The sequence below is a fragment of the Hibiscus syriacus genome, unplaced genomic scaffold (assembly GCF_006381635.1).
Source record: "Hibiscus syriacus cultivar Baekdansim isolate YM2019G1 unplaced genomic scaffold, ASM638163v2 tig00111013_pilon, whole genome shotgun sequence".
NCBI lineage: Eukaryota > Viridiplantae > Streptophyta > Magnoliopsida > Malvales > Malvaceae > Hibiscus > Hibiscus syriacus.
This window is the reverse complement of record NW_024062953.1, coordinates 1,675,366-1,690,000: the sequence shown is the minus strand read 5'-3', so window position 1 is coordinate 1,690,000 and position 14,635 is coordinate 1,675,366. Positions and strand designations below refer to the sequence as shown.

The 14,635-nt window shown below is 36.9% G+C and overlaps 1 pseudogene; it reads left to right on the top strand.

The window, feature by feature from the left end:
- LOC120149988 overlaps positions 1-13,349 on the top strand; it is an 18,182-nt pseudogene extending 4,833 nt beyond the window's left edge.
- The last annotated feature ends 1,286 nt before the right edge of the window (positions 13,350-14,635 follow it).

The following is a 14,635-nucleotide window of genomic DNA, read 5'->3' as shown; positions in this document are numbered from 1 at the left end:
AAGTCTTTCATTTCAAATTCCCTAGCCAGTTGTGCCTTCAATTCTTCAATATGATCTTTGTTGGGTCCTGCAACCAACATGTCATCCACATACAACAGCAATATAACAAAATCGTTATCACCAGACCTCTTGAAATAAGCACAAGGGTCTGCATCAAGTCTGTTGTATCCAAGGCACATAATGAAGGAATCAAATCTCTTATACCAACACCTCGGCGCCTGCTTTAGACCGTACAGAGATTTGTTCAACCTGCAAACCAAGTTCTTCTTTTCTTTTTCTTCAAAACCTTCAGGCTGGAGCATATAAATTTCTTCTTCAAGATTTCCATGAAGAAAAGCTGTTTTAACATCTAACTGCTCTAGATGTAAGTTCAATGTAGCACACATTGCCAAAACTACTCGAACTGTTGTTAGTCGAACCACAGGAGAAAATATTTCATTGAAATCGATACCTTCTTTCTGAGCATATCCTTTGACCACCAATCTTGCACGATACCTCTCCACTTGATCGTCACCATTTTGCTTGATTTTGAAGACCCATTTGTTACCAATTGGCTTCCTTCCTTGTGGTAGTGGCACAAGGTCCCATGTATTATTTTTATGAAGGGCTTCGATTTCTTCTTGCATCGCCATCATCCACAGTGAAGCATCTGAGCTGTTTATTGTCTCTTGGTATGTTGATGGCTCACCGTCTTCTGTTAAAAGGCAATATGCAATATTACCTTCTATAACATAATCTGAGTGCCAATTGGGACATCTTCTCACACGATCTGATTGACGAGTTGTTGGAGTTTCAGAACTCCTTGGTTCTTGTTCATCATGTGCTGGTTCTGCTTTAGAAGAATCTCCTTGTTCAACCTCATTTTCTACATGTATCTGTGTAGTCTCTGACTTTTCAGCGCTATCATCATCTTCTTTTCTTTATAACTTATCTTCTACAAAGATAACATCCCTGCTAATGATCACTTTGCGGGTAGTAGGATCCCACAAGCGATACCCCTTTACACCATCAACATACCCCAAGAATTTGCATTTCCTGGATTTTGGATCAAACTTTGAAATTTCTTGGGAGTTGTACATCACATACACAATACTTCCAAATACATGGAGGTTTGAATAATCAGCTGGTTTACCAGTCCACATCTCCATTGGTGTCTTCAGCTCTATTGCAGTTGATGGAGCTCGATTCACCAAATAACAGGAGGTATTGACTGCTTCTGCCCATAATGATTTTTCTAGGCCTGCATCCTTCAACATTGCTCTTGTTCTTTCTAACAAGGTTCTGTTCATCCGCTCTGCCACTCCATTTTGTTGAGGAGTGTTCGCCACTGTGAACTGTCTTTTGATGCATTCTTTCCTACAAAAGTCATCAAATTCTTCGCTTGTGTATTCTCCTCCATTATCTGTTCTGAAACACTTGATCTTATTTCCAGAATCAAGTTCCACCCGCGCTTTGAAGTTTTTGAAAGTGAAAAACACATCTGATTTCTTCTTAATAGGGTACACCCAACATCTCTTGGAGTAGTCATCAATAAATGAGACAAAGTATTTTGCTCTGCCTAGGGATGTAACTGGTGCTTGCCATACGTCAGAGTGAACCAATTCTAGAACATTTTTGCCTCTAGAATTTGATGTGTTGAATTTCAACCGGTGCTGCTTACTTGTTATGCAATGCTCACACAAAGGAAGTGTAACATCCCAAAATACGGGTTAGTGACTAAATTGTAAAATTTCAGAGTTTGGTGATTTAAGTAGGATATTTGTACAGTCCAATGATTTGTTCGGAAATATTTCCTGAAAGTTATTAGTAATTATCAAAGGAATTAAAGGGCAAAATGGTCATTTAGCATGAAAGATATTTTTTATCTCTTTATTAAGAGATAAATGTGAGTTGGGGAAAGAGTTTCTGAAAACTCTTTCTTCTTCTTTTCTTCTTCTCCAACGTGCAGGGCAAAGGTAAGGTTTTCTAAATTGTTGGTTATTTGTTAAATTAAAGATTAGGTTTTGATCATTAGATGATAACTAAGCTTAAGGAAAGCTTAATTTGTCTTATAATCAAAAGATGAAGAAGTTATAAGAGATTAAAGAAAATGAGTTTTTATATGAAATCATGGAAAAGAGTTGATAAGTTGAATTTAAAGTTAAATTTGACTTGTCATCATCCTAATTAAGGAATATGAAGTGTTAGAATTGTATTTAGAACATATTGAAATTTGAGTATGATTCTTGAATTTCATATGAAGGATAGGATTTTGAAGTTATAGATGAGTTTCATGGATATAAGTTGGTTTAAGTGATGGTAGTTGAATTTAATGACATGATAGGGGTTTAAAATAGAAGAATTAAGTGAAGAATTGATGATTTTCGGGGTTAAAATACCAATTCTGGTTAGAGGGAACCGATACCCTATGAAGGGAATCGATTCCCCCTCTTGGACGAAATTTTTCCAGAATGTCCAGGGGGTATCGATTCCCCTGGGGGGGGAATCGATTCCCCCTAAAGGAAAATGAAATTAGGTTCAATAATCTGGCTTAAGTTGTTAACATCAAGTTTAAGGTTTAGGCTTCTGATAGTTGTTTTGAAATGTTATATTTATGTAGATATTGAGCCTAAACAAGTTCTGGAATAATCAAAGGATTAGAATTGATTCAAATCAAACAAGGCTAAGGTGAGTGCAATTTTTATTGTACTTATATTTTTGAACGAACATTGGCTTGCGATGAGCCAGTGATGGAGTTACTACGGTAAGAAGTGACTCTTAAATTGTTATTTGATTTCATGATTTTTATATGTGCATGAATACATGATATACATGCATACATGATTATGCTATGAGACATGACCATGTGAAATGAGAAAAACTATGTGAATATATGAAATGACATATGAATATGCAAAATGTGATACATGTGATATGATATGAAATACATTGTTACACATACATGTGGTATGTGACAGAAGAGAAAGAACAAGTGATGAGAAATGTATTCATCATAAATGCCCATAGTATATGATACGAGAGCTATAGGTATAGTTGGCATGCCAAGAGTCGAGGGTTCTGTAGTCCTTCGGGACGTAGTCCTTCGGGACGTAGTGGTCCTACGGGACATATATAGCAGTCCTTCGGGACGAATACTGAACTAATGTTCGGTGCCCCATGAGGGAATTTATACGAGCTGTGGTGACAGCATTTGTGCACAACCTCAATGAACTCACATACCTCTATTCTCAATAATATACATGGGCAATACAATTGAAAGATAAATTAAAGTGAAAGTGGCACAAGAAGGTAAGTGTTACATATGCTTGACATGCTTATATATGTTATCATGTGATAGATACATGCATGTTGAAATGTCATGATCAAATGATAAGAATGCACATTCATGAATTTGTTGTTAAATGTTTATTTATTGCCTCACTAAGTCTATGACTTAGCGTGTAAGTGATTTACACGTAGGTACCAAGAAACGTGAAGAGCAAGAATAGAAGTAGCAAGGACAGTATTATTACTTGAAGATCAGATCAGAAGTAATCAACAAGTATGTATTTTGGCGTGTATAGAGTGTTGGCATGTAATAAGTCGTTAATTATGAATACTCTGATCAAACTTGTATTTTGTGGTCTCTCTGATGTAAATTAAAGTATTTTGTTTTAAACAAAGTTTTAAATTACCCGGGGTATTTTCTTTAAGTGTCCAGATTTGAAAAGTCAATGTGACACCTCGGACTCGTATTCGGGTCGGGTACGGGTTGGGGTGTTACAGTTAATGGCATCAGAGCCAGGTTTAGTCGATTCTCGGCATAAACCGGAGTCTTGAGTGTTTTATAAAGTATACATGCCAACAATATAGTGAAAACTTCTGATCTGATGGAATAGTAAGTATGCTGTTGTGCTAATAGAACTATATGATTGTATTTTTATAGATGTCCGGACAAGGTAGTTCTAGAAATGAAGTGGGAGATGATATACCCGCTGAAAGCAGTAATTCACCTGCCCTGGCCAGGCAGAGTGAAGAACAGACACCCTCTGGAGTGCCTGTGAATGATCAAGATGTATTCTTTAGAACTTTAGACGCAGTATTGATGTGTTTTCAACCTCCTGTTACTTCAACTCCAAAAATGAATGTTGCGAAAGAGTTAAAAGGATTAGGAGCTCCAGAGTTTAGAGGGGAAGCCGATGAAGGTCCTGTTACTGCGGACCTTTGGCTTAATGACGTGAAGGTCATGCTTACGGGACTTCATTGTTCCGATGCTGAGAAGTTAGATGGGGTAATTTCCTTGTTGAGAGGACAAGCAAGGATTTGGTGGACCAATGTTACACTGAGGATGACTAACGCCCAAGTAACTTGGTCATTATTTTTAGAAGAATTCAAACATAAGTACATCGGAGATCAGTTTGTTCGCCAAATGAAGCAAGAGTTCATGAATCTGAAGCAATGGAATCACACCGTATATGAGTACGAGTGTGAATTCAATAAGTTGAGTCGCTTTGCTGCTGAGCTTGTTCCTACTGAGAAGGATGCTTGTGAGTGGTTCGTAGAGGGGTTACGTCCTCGGTTGAAGGAAATGTTGATTGTATTGAATTTATCCTCGTTTCAAGAGGTAGTCAATCGTGCCAAAGCTTTGGAAAGAGCTCAGAATGAGATATTTGAAAATTCAAGGACTAAAACAGTCAAGAGAGCGGGTGCTTCTTCGAGTTCCGCACCGTCAAAAAGAGGCAGAGATGCTGGTTCTCGACCTCAAGTTAGATCGGAGTCAGTAGTATCCTCAGCTAGAGGATCAAATCCGATGAGAGGCAGACAAACTCAATCAGTGGGATCTGGAGCTGGGAGATTTAACCAGAGTCAAGATAGACAATGCCAACATTGTGGAAAGAATCATCCTGGAATATGTAGAAGGATTTCTGGAGCTTGCTTTAGATGTGGGGAGACCGGACATTTTGTTCGGGATTGTCCTAGAGTAGTCGATGAATCTGCGCAGCCAGAGAGGTCTATTTCTACAGGCCAAAGGGGAAGAGGTAGAGGCAGAGGAAGAAATCAGTCAGAGTCCTCTGCTCAACAAGAGATACGTTCCACTGCTCGAGTGTATAATCTCAGGACCAATGAGGATCGGGATGAACCAGAGATTTTAACAGGTACTTTTCTGTTGTTTGATAAACGGGTTATGGTATTGATTGATACGGGTTCTACATACTCATACATTACTAGTAAGTTAGTAAGAGAATTGAACATTCAATTAGAAGCTACTAACAATGAGGTGATAGTGACGAATCCGTTAGGACACAGTGCTCGGGTAAATATGGTGAGTCGAGGGTGTCCCATACGAATTCAGGGAATTGAATTCCCTGCTAATTTGATGGAATTACCATTTGAAGAATTTGAAGTGATACTGGGAATGGATTGGTTATATCGTTATTATGCTAATGTCGATTGTAGACTGAAAAGAGTAACGTTGAGAAGTCCAGAAGAGGTAGAAATTGTGGTGTTTAGTGAAGGGTGGAATCCATTGGCAAATGTGATCTCAGTGATGACGGCAAAGAAGTTACTGCTACAGGGATGTCAAGTTCTTATTGCTAATGTACTTGATGTTAGAACTAAGGAAAAAGGGATTGAAGAAATTCCTATCGTTAGAGAGTTTTCTGATATATTTCCTGCAGAATTGCCAGGTTTACCTCCGGACAGAGAGGTAGAATTTCAGATTGAGATAATGCCGGGAACAGCGCCCATTGCCATGTCACCATATAGGATGGCTCCAAAAGAGTTGCAAGAATTAAAGATTCAATTACAAGAATTACTGGACAAAGGTTTTATTAGACCAAGTGTATCACCTTGGGGAGCTCCAGTTCTATTTGTTAAGAAGAAAGATGGATCAATGCGTCTTTGTATCGATTACAGACAACTCAATAAAGTAACCATCAAGAACAAGTATCCACTTCCCCGAATCGACGATTTATTTGATCAATTAAAGGAAGCTTCAGTGTTTTCAAAAATCGATTTGCGTTCGGGTTATCATCAATTAAAGATTCAAGATAAAGATGTTCCAAAGACGGCGTTTAGAACAAGATATGGTCACTATGAGTTTATAGTGATGCCGTTTGGAGTTACGAATGCACCAGCTGCTTTCATGGATTTAATGAACATAATTTTTCAACCCTATTTGGATCAGTTCGTGGTGGTTTTCATTGATGATATTTTAATATATTCAAAGTCAGAGGAAGAGCATAGTTCTCATTTGAGGATTGTCTTGCAAAATTTACGAGACAAGAAGCTTTATGCTAAATTCTCTAAATGTGAATTCTGGTTGAATGAAGTGACATTCCTTGGACATGTAATTTCTGTAGAAGGAGTTCGAGTGGATCCTCAAAAGATTAAAGCTATTCTGGAGTGGGAAGTTCCAAAGAATGTATCAGAAGTTCGAAGTTTTCTAGGGTTAGCTGGTTATTATCGAAGGTTCGTTAAAAACTTTTCGATTATAGCTTTACCTCTAACTAAGCTGTTGAAAAAGGAAATAAAATTTGTTTGGACTCAAGAATGTCAAGAGAGTTTTGAAAAGTTAAAGAAGATTTTGACAGAAGCTCCAGTGTTAGTCCAACCTGAGTCTAGCAAGGACTTTGTAGTGTATAGTGATGCGTCTCATAATGGCTTGGGATGCGTGTTAATGCAAGAAGGCAAGGTGGTGGCCTACGCTTCGAGGCAATTAAAACCTCATGAGAAGAATTATCCGACACACGATTTAGAGATGACTGCAGTAGTGTTCGCTCTAAAGATCTGGCGTCACTACTTGTATGGTGAAAAATGCTACCTGTATACGGATCACAAAAGTTTAAAGTACTTGATGACTCAGAAAGAGTTGAATTTAAGACAGAGAAGATGGGTGGAATTTCTCAAAGATTATGATGTTGTGATTGATTTCCATCCTGGAAAGGCAAATGTGGTAGCGGATGCCTTAAGCCGAAAAACGTTTACAGCTTTACGAGCTATGGATGCTAAATTATCATTAAGCGGAGATGGTGCAATTTGTGCAGAATTGACTATCAAACCATCATGGTTAGATCGAATTAAAGGATTGCAGGAAAAAGATGAAAAATGTTCAAAGAAGTTGCAGCAAATAAATAATGGAGAGAGTACAGATTATGAAATCAAGTCTGATGAGAACTTGTATTATCGAGAGAGATTGGTAATTCCGGATGATGATGAATTAAAGAATGATTTGTTAACGGAAGCTCATTGTAGTCCATTGACAATGCATCCGGGAGGGAACAAAATGTATATGGATCTCAAGAGTCGATATTGGTGGTCGGGAATGAAGAAAGACATTACAGAATTCGTATCTAAATGTTTGATTTGTCAGCAAGTTAAGGCTGGGCATCAGGTTCCGTCGGGACTGTTACAATCAATTTCAATTCCTCAATGGAAATGGGAGAATGTAACGATGGATTTTGTCACGGGGTTGCCTTTAACTCCGAACAAAAGAGATTCAATATGGGTGATTGTAGACAGGTTAACTAAGTCAGCCCATTTTATTCCGATACGAACTGATTTTTCTATGGATAAATATGTTGAGTTGTATATTAGAGAGATTATACGGTTACATGGTGTACCTATTTCCATAATTTCTGATCGGGATCCTAGATTCACGTCACGATTTTGGAAGTCTTTACATGGATCATTGGGCACACGACTGAATTTTAGCACAGCATTTCATCCTCAGACAGATGGTCAGTCTGAACGAACTATCCAAATTCTGGAGGATATGCTAAGAGCTTGTGTAATTGAATTCAAAGGATCATGGGAAAGGTATTTGCCACTTGCTGAATTTGCGTATAACAATAGTTATCAGTCAAGCATCAAAATGGCTCCATATGAAGCTTTATATGGAAGAAGATGTCGTACACCCTTGAACTGGTATGAACTTAAGGATCGAGAGGTTATTGGTCCTGAGTTGATTCAGGATACGGAAGAGAAAGTTCAAGTCATTCAGAATAATCTGAAAGCTGCAGCTGATAGATAGAAATCATATGCCGATTTAAAAAGGAAAGAAATTGAGTTTCAAATCGGAGATAAAGTGTTCTTGAAAGTGTCTCCGTGGAAGAAAGTATTGAGATTTGGACGTAAAGGAAAATTGAGTCCTCGGTTCATTGGACCATATGAAATCGTTAAGAGAGTAGGACCAGTGGCATATCAATTGGCTTTGCCACCTGAAATGGAGAAAATCCATAACGTCTTTCATGTCTCCATGCTGAGGAAATATCGATCCGATCCATCTCATATTGTGACTACTGAAGAGATCGAAGTTCAATCAGATTTGACTTATGAGGAAGAACCTGTTCAAATATTGGCTCATGAAGTCAAGCAATTAAGGAACAAGACTATTCCATTAGTCAAAGTGTTATGGAGAAATCACAAGGTGGAAGAAGATACGTGGGAACGCGAATAGGACATGAAGATTCAATATCCCCATCTCTTTGAACAATAAAAATTCGAGGACGAATTTTCTTAAGGGGGAGAGATTTGTAACATCCCAAAATACGGGTTAGTGACTAAATTGTAAAATTTCAGAGTTTGGTGATTTAAGTAGGATATTTGTACAGTCCAATGATTTGTTCGGAAATATTTCCTGAAAGTTATTAGTAATTATCAAAGGAATTAAAGGGCAAAATGGTCATTTAGCATGAAAGATATTTTTTATCTCTTTATTAAGAGATAAATGTGAGTTGGGGAAAGAGTTTCTGAAAACTCTTTCTTCTTCTTTTCTTTTTCTCCAACGTGCAGGGCAAAGGTAAGGTTTTCTAAATTGTTGGTTATTTGTTAAATTAAAGATTAGGTTTTGATCATTAGATGATAACTAAGCTTAAGGAAAGCTTAAGTTGTCTTATAATCAAAAGATGAAGAAGTTATAAGAGATTAAAGAAAATGAGTTTTTATATGAAATCATGGAAAAGAGTTGATAAGTTGAATTTAAAGTTAAATTTGACTTGTCATCATCCTAATTAAGGAATATGAAGTGTTAGAATTGTATTTAGAACATATTGAAATTTGAGTATGATTCTTGAATTTCATATGAAGGATAGGATTTTGAAGTTATAGATGATTTTCATGGATATAAGTTGGTTTAAGTGATGGTAGTTGAATTTAATGACATGATAGGGGTTTAAAATAGAAGAATTAAGTGAAGAATTGATGATTTTCGGGGTTAAAATACCAATTCTGGTTAGAGGGAACCGATACCCTATGAAGGGAATCGATTCCCCCTCTTGGACGAAATTTTTCCAGAATGTCCAGGGGGTATCGATTCCCCTGGGGGGGAATCGATTCCCCCCTAAAGGAAAAATGAAATTAGGTTCAATAATCTGGCTTAAGTTGTTAACATCAAGTTTAAGGTTTAGGCTTCTGATAGTTGTTTTGAAATGTTATATTTATGTAGATATTGAGCCTAAACAAGTTCTGGAATAATCAAAGGATTAGAATTGATTCAAATCAAACAAGGCTAAGGTGAGTGCAATTTTTATTGTACTTATATTATTGAACGAACATTGGCTTGCGATGAGCCAGTGATGGAGTTACTACGGTAAGAAGTGACTCTTAAATTGTTATTTGATTTCATGATTTTTATATGTGCATGAATACATGATATACATGCATACATGATTATGCTATGAGACATGACCATGTGAAATGAGAAAACTATGTGAATATATGAAATGACATATGAATATGCAAAATGTGATACATGTGATATGATATGAAATACATTGTTACACATACATGTGGTATGTGACAGAAGAGAAAGAACAAGTGATGAGAAATGTATTCATCATAAATGCCCATAGTATATGATACGAGAGCTATAGGTATAGTTGGCATGCCAAGAGTCGAGGGTTCTGTAGTCCTTCGGGACGTAGTCCTTCGGGACGTAGTGGTCCTACGGGACATATATAGCAGTCCTTCGGGACGAATACTGAACTAATGTTCGGTGCCCCATGAGGGAATTTATACGAGCTGTGGTGACAGCATTTGTGCACAACCTCAATGAACTCACATACCTCTATTCTCAATAATATACATGGGCAATACAATTGAAAGATAAATTAAAGTGAAAGTGGCACAAGAAGGTAAGTGTTACATGTGCTTGACATGCTTATATATGTTATCATGTGATAGATACATGCATGTTGAAATGTCATGATCAAATGATAAGAATGCACATTCATGAATTTGTTGTTAAATGTTTATTTATTGCCTCACTAAGTCTATGACTTAGCGTGTAAGTGATTTACACGTAGGTACCAAGAAACGTGAAGAGCAAGAATAGAAGTAGCAAGGACAGTATTATTACTTGAAGATCAGATCAGAAGTAATCAACAAGTATGTATTTTGGCGTGTATAGAGTGTTGGCATGTAATAAGTCGTTAATTATGAATACTCTGATCAAACTTGTATTTTGTGGTCTCTCTGATGTAAATTAAAGTATTTTGTTTTAAACAAAGTTTTAAATTACCCGGGGTATTTTCTTTAAGTGTCCAGATTTGAAAAGTCAATGTGACACCTCGGACTCGTATTCGGGTCGGGTACGGGTTGGGGTGTTACAGGAAGTGATACCTTTGTTAAGCCTGGAAGTAGTTTTTGCTCCATAAGGACTTTCATTCCTTGTTCTGACATGTGTCCAAGTTTCTGATGCCATAGCATTGCCGAATCTGAACTACATGAGGCAACAGAGGCTTCTACTTCTACCAAAGTCTCTCCCTTCAGCATGTACAAGTTTGCAGCTATCTTTTCACCTTTCAGCACCACAAGCGCTCCACGGAACACCTTCATGATTCCTTTTCGTGTTTCAATCTTGCTTGCATTATTATCCAACAATCCGTAGGATAATAAATTTTTCTTCAGGCCTTTCACGTGCCGCACATCTCGAACAACTTTAATTGTTCCGTCATACATCTTCAATTTGATGGTTCCCACGCCAACGATCTCTAAGGCATGATCATTGTAACTATAAACAGATCCTCCTGAGACAGGTTCATAATGATGGAACCATTCTCTTCTTGAGGTCATGTGATATGTTGCTCCCGAATCAATGAGCCATATATCTGCAAATCGTTTTCTTCCTTCTACGGTGGTTGATGCTTCACAGCATAGAGCATCTCCATCATCTGAAGTGTTTGCGGTATTGCCTTGTGGATTGGAGTTTTTATTTAGACTCCAACAATCCTTCTTCAAGTGACCCTTCTTTCCACAGTTGTAACACTTTAAATTCTTCTTGCTCCTCGACTTCGATCTACCATGTTTGTGACTGCTGCTTTGGTCACGTTCAATTGATCTTCCTCTCATCGTTGTCATCGTTGTCAACGCTTCTGCTTGTTGCAGATTTACTTGTCTGTCTTCCTTGTTCTTGCGCCGATTTTCTTCTTGTAGAACAGCAGCTGCAACATCATCGAAGACTAAACTGGTGAAATTATTATTTATCAAGTTGATGATGAGTTGATCGTATGAATCCGGTAGACTTTGAAGTAGAAGTTCAGCACGTTCTTGTTCTCCTATTTTACAGCTTAAGGATGTAAGCTGAGAAAATAAGGTGTTCAGTGTATTTAAGTGCTCCGTCACTGAAGTAGATTCTGACATACGGAGAGTGTACAATTTCCTCTTAAGGAAAATTTTATTGTGCAGCGATGTGGCCTCGTACAATTTGGTGAGATGATCCCATATCTCCTTAGTTGTCTTCTTCTCCTCGATGCTTGACAATACTTCATCTGCTAATGCTAGATGAAAGTTTGCCATAACATTCCCGTCCATCTCGTTCCATTTGATGTCATCTGTAAAATCCACCGGCCTTTCAGTGATAGCCGCTAGACACCCGTCTTTCCTCAGGATGGCCTTCATCTTTAATTTCCACAATGAGAAATATCTCCCATTGAACTTTTCAATATCAAATTTCGTTGCCATAACTTCTTTTACGGATAGCTCTCACTATTTCATTATCGTGAATAGTTCTCTGAAACCTTCAAAGAATGGGTAATAACTTATTACTTTCTTATGTTGGAGGATCCACCTTTTGGTGGCAACCACAAAGACAATAAGTAGATATTACACACTCTAATCTAGCTCTGATACCAATTGTTGCGGAAGACGACTATCGGATAGAGCAAAATCGCAACTGATAATTTGAGAAAATAAAAATGAAGATAAAAGAGACACAAAATTTACGTGAAAAACCCCTAAAATATTTAGGGTAAAAACCACGGGCAACGGTAGAAGAATTTCACTATGAGAAAATAGGAATTACAACCTCTCTCGATCTACCAAGGAGAAAACAATGATAATTCTCTCTAGATAAAAAGGAGAAAACAACTCTCAAGAAACTCTCTAAAATCTCTCTAGTATTGAAAGAAAGCTAGAATGCTTTGGGATGGTTTTGAAGCTAAATGAGTTAGGGTATTTATAGTTGAAACTTAAGGACTAATTTATAAATACCCTAAATTACAATGACTAAATTTGGTAATTTACCCTTTACCAAAATTCAACAAAATCATCTACTTTTTGAAAATTTCTATTAGGTGGATTTTGCTTTCAATTTTCGGTGCCTACCCTTTGAATTTTCAACAAAAACCACTCTTAAAAAAACCACTCTTTCTTACCAATTCTGTTTTTAATCTTCAGGGCCGTGCAATCTTTGCAAGTGGAAGTCCATTTGACCCCTTCGAATACAGGGGCAAAGTCTTCGTGCCCAGCCAGGTAATCGCAGCCTATCCCTCGCGCGTTTTCGAAGTTTCGACAATGTAGTTTTGTTTCATCTCCAAGTTCATGAAACCAACTTTTACATCTCCATGTTTGATGTAAATTACAGGCTAACAATGCTTACATTTTCCCTGTATTCGGTTTGGAGTTGATCATATCCGGTGCTACCCGTGTACACGACGACATGCTTTTGGCTGCCTGTAAGTCAATCAAGACACCTTATAGATGTTACCTTCGGTTATATTTCTAGCCTGCAAATGATGAGCAAACGGCTTTTTTTTCGTTGGCGCAACAGCGGAAGCTTTGGCGTCGCAAGTGACGGAGGGACACTTTGGAAAGGGACTAGTTTACCCACCATTCTCCAACATCAGAAAGATCTCGGCTAACATTGCCGCGAAGGTTGCTGCCAAGGCATACGAGCTCGGTGAGTCGAAAACATAATCGTATCCGATCTTCACACAGGCACAAATTGTTTTACTAAACTGATGTGTTGTTGTTGACATACTAGGGCTGGCATCTCACCTTCCTCAGCCTAAAGATCTAGTTAAACACGCGGAAAGCTGCATGTACAATCCTGTCTACAGATCCTACCTCTGAATTTCGATTTTGTTACTCTACATCTATTTTATCTCGTGTCGGATTAGGCTGTACATGAGCAGACCGAAAAGAAACAATTACTTAAGTGATATATTATCAAACTCTCATATAATTCAAATTATTTCTTTATATTTTTTATTAATAATCTATTTTTACTCTTAATTTTTTTTTATAAATTTACAATTTTAACATAAAATTTTACGTTTATCATAACATCACCCCTACAATATGAACAAAAAATTATAAACTATTAATGCACAATAGCATAGGATAACTCCCTAAACTCCTAGCTTTGCAGCCTACGGGCAATACTATCAATCAAGATCGTGTGCTTTCTAGCAACAAAGGGGACCCGAGATAACGTACTGGGAAGAAACTCATAAAAGAGTAGATATTAATTACGGATAACAACAGGTCAGATATTTATTCAATTAATAACGTCGGATACCCATTTTTTTATCCTCAGTATTCATGTTTCCAGCCAAAGTGAAATTCAGCGGTTCATAGCAGCTGTGAGAGCAAGTTTTTCACCTCAATTTACTTTATTTACAGCATTAAAAATCGAATATTTAATTTTATTTAAACAAATTATATTATATTTCATTAAACTAATTGATTATTAATCATCGGATTTTATTTTAATGTCGCATTATTTTATCTTCTTTTGAAACTTCCATGTTTTGAAGTCATCCCGCCGAAATTAAGGAAATATGGTAAGCTAACCTGGCATGGATGTTTACATGGGTTAAATGCATTAGTCCTACATTTCAATACATTTTGAGATAAGTAACTTTTAATCCCTCAACTTGATAATTTCTTTTTATTTAGTCCTTGAAGTTTTTTGTCTATGTTAATCTTTATACGTAATCTTTTAGCCCTTTTTTTAACCTTTTGATGACAAGTGTGTGTCATGTGGTAGTGCTACATCTTCAAAAGCGCTAAAAAAAGATTTAAAATTAAAATGAATCAAAACAAAATTTAAGGACTCAATTGGTAAAAATTGTTAAGTTCAAAGAATAAAAATAACTTTTCTCTATTATTTTCCAAATACTTACTTTGAAATCAAGCGACGACTAACCCGTATTAAATCTTATAGAAATATATTATAATGACAATACTCTTAATTCTACTTTCTTTACTCAAAACATTATAATTTAAACTTTCAATCTCTAAAAAAGGTTAACATTTTATCCCGTTAAATCAATTGTCATTTACACCAAAATGTCAACAAAGAGGAAAACATTCTTTGTTTAATGTGTACTTTTGAAATTTTGAGATCAAATAAAGAAAAGGAAATCCATTTTCA